The sequence below is a fragment of the Aquila chrysaetos genome, assembly GCF_900496995.4.
Source record: "Aquila chrysaetos chrysaetos chromosome W unlocalized genomic scaffold, bAquChr1.4 W_unloc_5, whole genome shotgun sequence".
Lineage (NCBI taxonomy): Eukaryota > Metazoa > Chordata > Aves > Accipitriformes > Accipitridae > Aquila > Aquila chrysaetos.
Window position 1 is genome coordinate 1057637 of NW_024470325.1, and position 7081 is coordinate 1064717.

Sequence of the window (7081 nt, forward strand, 5' to 3'; positions counted from 1 at the left end):
TCATTTCCATAGTCTCCTCTCAACTGCGCTTGCGCAGTGCCTCTTTATGGTGGTTGTCGCAGAGATGAAGATAGATGACTCCGTCACCGCTAGTAACCTCTTTTCTTGCGCAGGCTCAGAGGTTTCTTGGTATTCACCCAAGTTACAAGACCAGTCTTGGCTGGCTCTTGGGGCCAGCTCCTGCTTCTCATCAGGAACTGTCTCTGCCTCATTGGCTGGTTCTTGGGACCAGCTCTTTTTATCAAGGCCTGTCTCTATGTCAGCTAATTTCAACAATGTAAGCGCTGAACATCATCTTTCATCCCCCTTTATTATGTCTACTGAGATTCTTTTGACTCCCCTTGTCTCAGCACCAGCAAAAGCTCTGCCTCCCCTGGGCCCTCTCTCCCCTATGACAGAGGTCTTCCACCAACCCCACCCTTCTTCCACCTCCAGCTTTGGCTGTTGCGTGTGCCTGGCCTGCCCACTTGCCTTCACCACACACCTTTGTAACTGAGGCCTGACACATATCTTGGCACTCCCACTGTAAGCTGGCACCCACCCCACACCTGGAGTCTACCTGGCCATGGAGGCAGGGAGAGGCCAGGTCCGCTCTGCCCGGCGCTGGGCACAGCTTTTCCCTGGGAATGTCCCCAAGGAGCTCTCTTCATGTGTGTGTCGGCGTGTGGCCTGGCAGGGGTGGAACTGGGACAAGGGCTGCTGGGGCAGGGCTGAAGTAGCTCAGCTGGGAGAGCGTTAGACTGAAGATCTAAAGGTCCCTGGTTCAACCCCGGGCTTCAGCAATGATTTGCTCCTGTAGATTTTTGCAGAGACTGCCTGGCTACTTCCAGCCTGCCCTGGCCCTCCTTGCTCCTTCACCTCTTGCCAGAGCACTGCCCGTGCACTGGAGCTGCAGAGCTGCAGGTTAGAATGAGCCTTCCTCTTGCACTGCAAGCCCCCAGCCTTCCCCTGGACAGGACTCTCCATTCAGTGCTTCTTTGGGGTGGTCTGGAGCCGCCCCTCCTTCCCTGCTCCACAGCACTTGGCATCTCTCCTTTGTGGGGTCTCTGCAAAGACCCTGTCTCTCTCCTCTGTGTCATTCTCAACGGGGCACAGACTGCTCCCCTTGTCATAGACACATCACGGGAGAAGAGTGTGTCTCCTGCTGGCAGGCATCAAGGGGATGGAGCTCAGTGGAAGAGCACCCACTTTGCATGTGGGAGGTCCTGGGTTCAATCCTTGGCATCTCCAGGGGTGGTGCTTTTGCCCTGACTGCCCAGCCTCAGGCAGGTGTGGGCTGGAGCTCAGGCACTGCTCCTCTCCAGGCCCTGTGGGCCTGCCCTGCCCACTCAGAACTAGCTGTGAGGTGGGGAGGGCTGTGTGTGCTGCATCTGCTGAGCCCCTCTTGGAGGAGAAGCAGGCAGCAGCTGTGCTGGACCTGAGCCCAGGTCACTGCCCTGCATCCTAGGGCCACCCCCACCCAAGGACAATGCTTGGCAGTAAAGTGTGCCTGTGAGGAGACCTCAGGGAGGGCATAGACAGCAGCAGTACCCTAAGGAATCCTTTCTGGCTGCACTGGGAGATGTGGTGTGAGGGTGCTGGTCCAGCCCAGGTGTCCTTTGGGACCAGAGCCACACTGCCCTGGTGGCTTTCCAGGGCTAAGGGGCTGAGATTGTTCTGTCCCCAGGTGGAGATCCCATACCACATGGGAAGCACTCTGTGCCAGCAGGTAAGGCTGTCTGGGCTGGACAAGCATGGGCAGGGCTGTGGGACTCCCAGCTGGAGTTTTCCTTCCACCATCACCACTGGCTTGAGCAGAGCCTCAGCTCAGGGAACCTGGATCTGCTGAGGTCAGGCACAGCCCTGCAGAGGTGGGACTGGTGGGGCCGGTGCCCACCTCTTGTTCCTGGGGTGTTTGGTGACTCTGTCACTACTTCGTAACTACTGTGTTGGTAGGATCAAGGAGTCAGAGGTCTGTCCACAGCCATGCACAGGCAGTGAGGGCCAGAAGATGGTGCCTTGGTTGCTCCCCTGGCAATAACACCCACAACCAAAATGGGGCATGAGACACAGAGTTTCACTGCAGGGTGCCAAGCACCCTGGTGAGCCAAAACTCAGAGAAATAAGGCTGCTCTCCTATGGGCTTTAAACAGCCAAGCTCTGCCCAGCATGGGGGCTGCAGTGCTGAGGCTTGGGGTCTCACTGTGACCCCCCCTCAGGCAGGTCCTCGGGAGCTGCAGGAACAACCACGGATGTGGGCTACAGTGACAATCTTGCTTTGCTGCAGAGAATGGACCCAGCCTGCAGGGCCAGACTGTTCAGGTCCCCAGATGCCATGAAACAGGCTCTTCCTCCTCAGGCGTGCTGCCCCCTCAAGCACACACAGGCCTGTGGTTCATCTCCCCCAGGAGGAAGAGGAAAATGTCTGCCAGGTGCCAGAGTAAGGGAGAAATATTACCCCTGTGGGAGGGCAGAGCTGGCAGCGAGGTGGCACAGGACAGGCGCTGGGTTCCTCTCCCCAGTCCCCACTTGGAGCACCTTGAGTCTGCACGTCAGTGTCCATACTGTCCATAGCCCCCACCATCCTGTGTTCAGAAGATAACACTCCCCCCTCCTTCTTTGCTTCACTTTTATACCTTACTTCTCTGAGATGCACGGCTGGAGCTTGCCCCCATGGGAGTTTTGCAGGGGATGGAGGCTGTGTTTGCAGTGCCCATGTCTGTCACCCATCACCGTGGGGGTCTCACCCTGGGAACACTGCTCTCCCATGGGGTCTGCCAGCAGGAAGGCTCTAGGGTATAGGGCAGAGGAATCTGTGAGTCTTGGCTTCTCCCAGATCCCCCCAGGGTCACTCCAGGGGTGGAGGATCTCCCAGCAGGGAATGGGGCAATGCTGAAGTGGGAGAGGATGTTGGTGACAGCCGCCTCCTCCCCGCTTCTCCTCTAGGGCCAGATCCTGCTGCTTGCAGCAGTACTGACCTCCAGCAACTCCCCACAGGGAACCCTGCCACAGACAGCCAATGCACCTTCCAGCCCGCAGCAGAGGAGCCTTTTGGGGAAGTGCCGGAGGGATGTGGAGACCCACCAGCAGGACCAGGGAGAGCAGTTTGGGCACCAGGTCCTGCCCAGGAGTCAAACCCTTTTCCCTGCCTGGTTCCTGCATAAAAGGTTTCTCTGCCCGTGGGTGCTGGGGCAGCTGAAAGCCACAGCCAAGGGAGAGGGGGCCCTGGCTCAGCTCCCAGCAGTGCCTCTTTTAGGGGAGGGACACAAAATCTCCTCTGCCATGGAAACGTGCCCACGTGAGCATCCTCCCAGATGAGCCCTTCTCCAGGCCAGGGGCTGCACCACGGCTTTTGGCTGCTGCACCACGGCTTTTGGCTGCAGCACACATCTCCTGGGGATCCTTTCTCCATCCCCCCAGTCCTCCCACAGTGCTGAGGGAAAGGTGCCCCCATCCCCCCTGCTCCCATCCCTCTTGTACCTGCACACAAGTACCGCCCTGACACAAATCCGAAAAGACATCCCTGGTGAGGCAGCAGGAGGGCAGGGGTGGGGGCTGGAGGAGAGCAGGAGGAGGGGGTCCCAGGGCTGCCGTGGGGCCTTACAGCCTCTGCTCAGGAAGAAGGCAGCTCAGTGCCTTGACAAGAGTGCTCAGGGTCTGCGAGGGCCCAAGGCAGCAGGAGCAGCCCATGGAGACTGGGCTCCTGGCAGAGCATGAGGAGAGGGAATCCCAGCCCTGTGTGTCCCAGAAAGCGGCTCTGCAGCCTGTGCTGGGGCAGTGGGGAGCAGAGCTGCCTCCTAACCATGGTGGGAGGTAATCCATGGGCCACATTTCCCCCTGGGGCTGGCTGGGGTGTTCAGGGCACTGCGGCCACCTCAGGGCTCACTTCTCTGGGGCCACAGCCCAGGGCTTACCCTGACAGGGCAGCTCTGTCATGGCCTCTGCACTGTGGGACCAGCATGGCCCAGGCCCTGCCTGGGGCAAAGAGCAGCTGGGAAACCCTAGGGTGAGGAAATGGGTGCTCCCACTGCGGTGCATCACAGGGCCTATCAGAGAGCCATTTTGACTAGAAACTGCCTGTGGCCAGTAAGATGGAAATGTCTCTGTCAGCAGGTTTATTCCCCAGGGATCATGGGCTCTCGCTGCTCCACAGCCCGACCCCAAGCCTGCTGTCCCTGAGACATGCCCATCTCCCCACCTCCATGACTTTGTTCTCTGCTCCTCCTGATCAGCCTCAGGAAGATGCCCTGACACTTGGGCAGGCAAGCACCAGCTCCTGGGGGGTCTCATCCCCCCAGCTCTGCCTGTGCCCCTCACTGACACCCTGCAGCCCTTCCAGGAGGTATCTATCTCCCCCTGGGACTGCTGTGGAAAGACCAACCTCTGCACCCAGCCCTGGTGCTTAGTGCTTGCCCAGCCAGGAGGGCCAGGAGCAGGCAGAGAAGGGCCCCAAGGATGATGCAGATGATGACGGGCACTGAGACTCTCCCGCTGCCACTCAGACGGCCCTGGGGGGAATCTGTGTGGGCAAGAATATGGAAAGGCCAGCACCAGGCCTGGGTGAGGTGGAAAAAGCACCATTCCTGACCCCCATCACACAAGGCAGCAGGGGGTGGAGGGCCCCAGGGATGAGTGATGGAGATGCTTCTACCCTGATGAGTAAATGACAACCTTCCCTACCTCCCTCACCACCAGACCAGTGCCTTCTCCTGGGAGTTTCACACCCCAGCAAGGAGCCCCTTCCACCCAGCTGTGGGTCCCAGTCTTGCCCTGGGGATACCCAGCCCCAGGGGGAAGACAAGTTACCTGCTCGGGGTGGGGATGCTGCTGTCCTGGCTGTAGCTGCAGAAGAGGAAAAGGAGAGCTGGGCTGAGAGGGTGGGTGTGCGGGTACTGGGGAGCCTCCTCCCCAACACACCGTGTGTGTGTCTGTGGATGTCCCTGACACTTCCCACCCAAATTGCCCCTCCTGTAGTGCTAGAAAGAGAGGCCGGGATAGGGCTGAGTGCCTCTGCTCTGGGTGGCAGGCAGGATGGCACAGGCAGCCCAGGGGATAACCCTGGGGCTGCAGGGCCCCACGGGCAATGGCCAGAAGACATCCAGTTCAACCGAGGCTGTTCCCCACTTGGCACCAGGCTTCTCCACTCTGTAGTACTGTTCTTGCTCTTGGGAGGTCATGGGCCATGCCAGGACCAAGGGGGCAAAAAGCCTTCCCCACTGGTCATCCAGGACTCTGCCCCACATCCCATTCTGGAAGATCTCCACTCGTCCGTCGCACCGGCTCCCTCCACCCACCAGCTGCAGGAATGCAAAGCCGGCTGAGCCTGGGGAGAGCAGAGATGCCACAGCCATTGGTGTCACCGGGGAGCATGGCATCCTTCAGGCAGCAAGGCGAGGGGGGATTTTCCGATCACACACAACAAGATTGAGCCTTTTGCTGATGAGAAGCGAGGGCACAACCCTCTTTGCAGCTCACACCCAGGTCTGCTGCTGCTGGGGACACCCAGGCACCTGCTGCCTGCGTGGTGGGATGAGGCTCTGCAGAGCTCTCTCTGGGGATGGGATGCAGTTGTCTGCAGCCAGAGAGGTGGAGCGCAGCCCTGCAGCCCTGTCCTGGGCTTGTCCCACAGTAGGAGAACAGAGGAGCCCAGGCCTGGTGGTGGTGCTGGGGCCTAAGCCACTGCCCTGGGGGCAGATGCCTGCCTCCATTCAGCCCTCAGCTCTCCCAAAGTAGAGCGGTCACTCTGAGCAGGCAAAGCCCTCCAGATGGCTCCTGGGGAAGCCAGGGTTTCTCCAGGGAGAAATTCAGCTTTGCACTGCCATGGGATCCCTGCTTTGGGTGGCCACGTCACACACAAAGGGCAAATGGAGTTAATGCAGCATTTTTCCAGCACTCACCTGAGCAAACGACAGCAGCGTTGTTCCCGTGGGAGCATGGTGAGGCTCCCAGGGTGATCACTGGGCACTGTCCCAGGTGGGCTTCTGTCCTGTCACAGTGGAATGAGTCTCTCCAGACAGGGCCAGTCCCTCTCCCAAAAGGCTCTCCTCCAGGAATGGACTCAGCAAACCCACAGTTGAGTTGACGACAGAGAACGTGGGCATTCGAGAGATCCCAGTGGGAGGCACAGAGGGTCCCCCAGGTCCCCAGCACCTGGACCTCTACCGTCCCTGCACATGCTGTGCTGCTGTTCACCAGCCTGAATCCTGTGTATCCTGGGGAGAGACGAGGAGGAGAGAGGGTGGATTGGTGCTCATGTATTCTCAGTAGCTTGCGGACAGGCCAGAGGGACAGCATGCCTTTCTTCTCCTTCTGCACTATTTTCATGCTTCAGACAATCCCATCATCCCTCCTGTCCTCACACCTGGCCTAGCACAGTCCTTGCTCTGTTCCCCAACCCCTGGCACAGCCCCGGTGTTCAGCACCCCTCCCTGAGTCCTTACGTGTGCAGGTGACAACAGCGCTGTTCGCGTGGGTGCAGGGCTGGTCCCTGGAGGACCCTCTGCGGCAGGAGATGAGGCGGGATTCATTCCCCACACACTGCAGCTCTCCATCCCAGATGGGACTCACCCCTTCTCCAAAGTGAGCTGGCCCAGCAACAGGCAGGGCCACGCCGCACTGCAACTCCCTGCAGACCACATCAGCAGCGTTGGGACTAAAATGTGAATCACAGACAGTTTTCCACTGGTCCCTGTCATGGATCTCCACACATCCTGAGCAGCGGCTCTTCCCTTCCACCAGCTGGACAAATCCTGGAAAAAAACATAACAACTGGGAGTTCCCAGAGCCCTCTGGCAGTTAAATGCCCACGTCCCGCATCATCTCCAAGCAAGCCATGACCAAACTGCGCATCACACATCCCAGAGGAAGTTGTTGGGGGAGTGTTGGTGACACAGGCACATCCAGACCCCCACGCACCCCATCTCTACACCATCAGAGCACTCGAGGGTATGTGTCTGTCGCAGACTCACAGCCACAGGTACTGCTCAGACAAACTGCTCCCACACAAGGTTCCCTGTGTTGCCTGGTGTGGTCTCCCCAGCACCGCAGTAGTGTGAGCAGTTTGGATCCAGAAGAACTGGCCCAGAAGATAATGACTGCTGCA

The 7081-nt window shown here is 59.1% G+C and overlaps 1 non-coding gene across 1 annotated transcript; it reads left to right on the top strand.

Moving 5' to 3' along the window:
* The first annotated feature begins 709 nt into the window (after positions 1-709).
* On the top strand, positions 710-782 carry TRNAF-GAA. The gene has a single exon. It is a non-coding gene; the product is annotated as a tRNA-Phe (tRNA).
* The last annotated feature ends 6299 nt before the right edge of the window (positions 783-7081 follow it).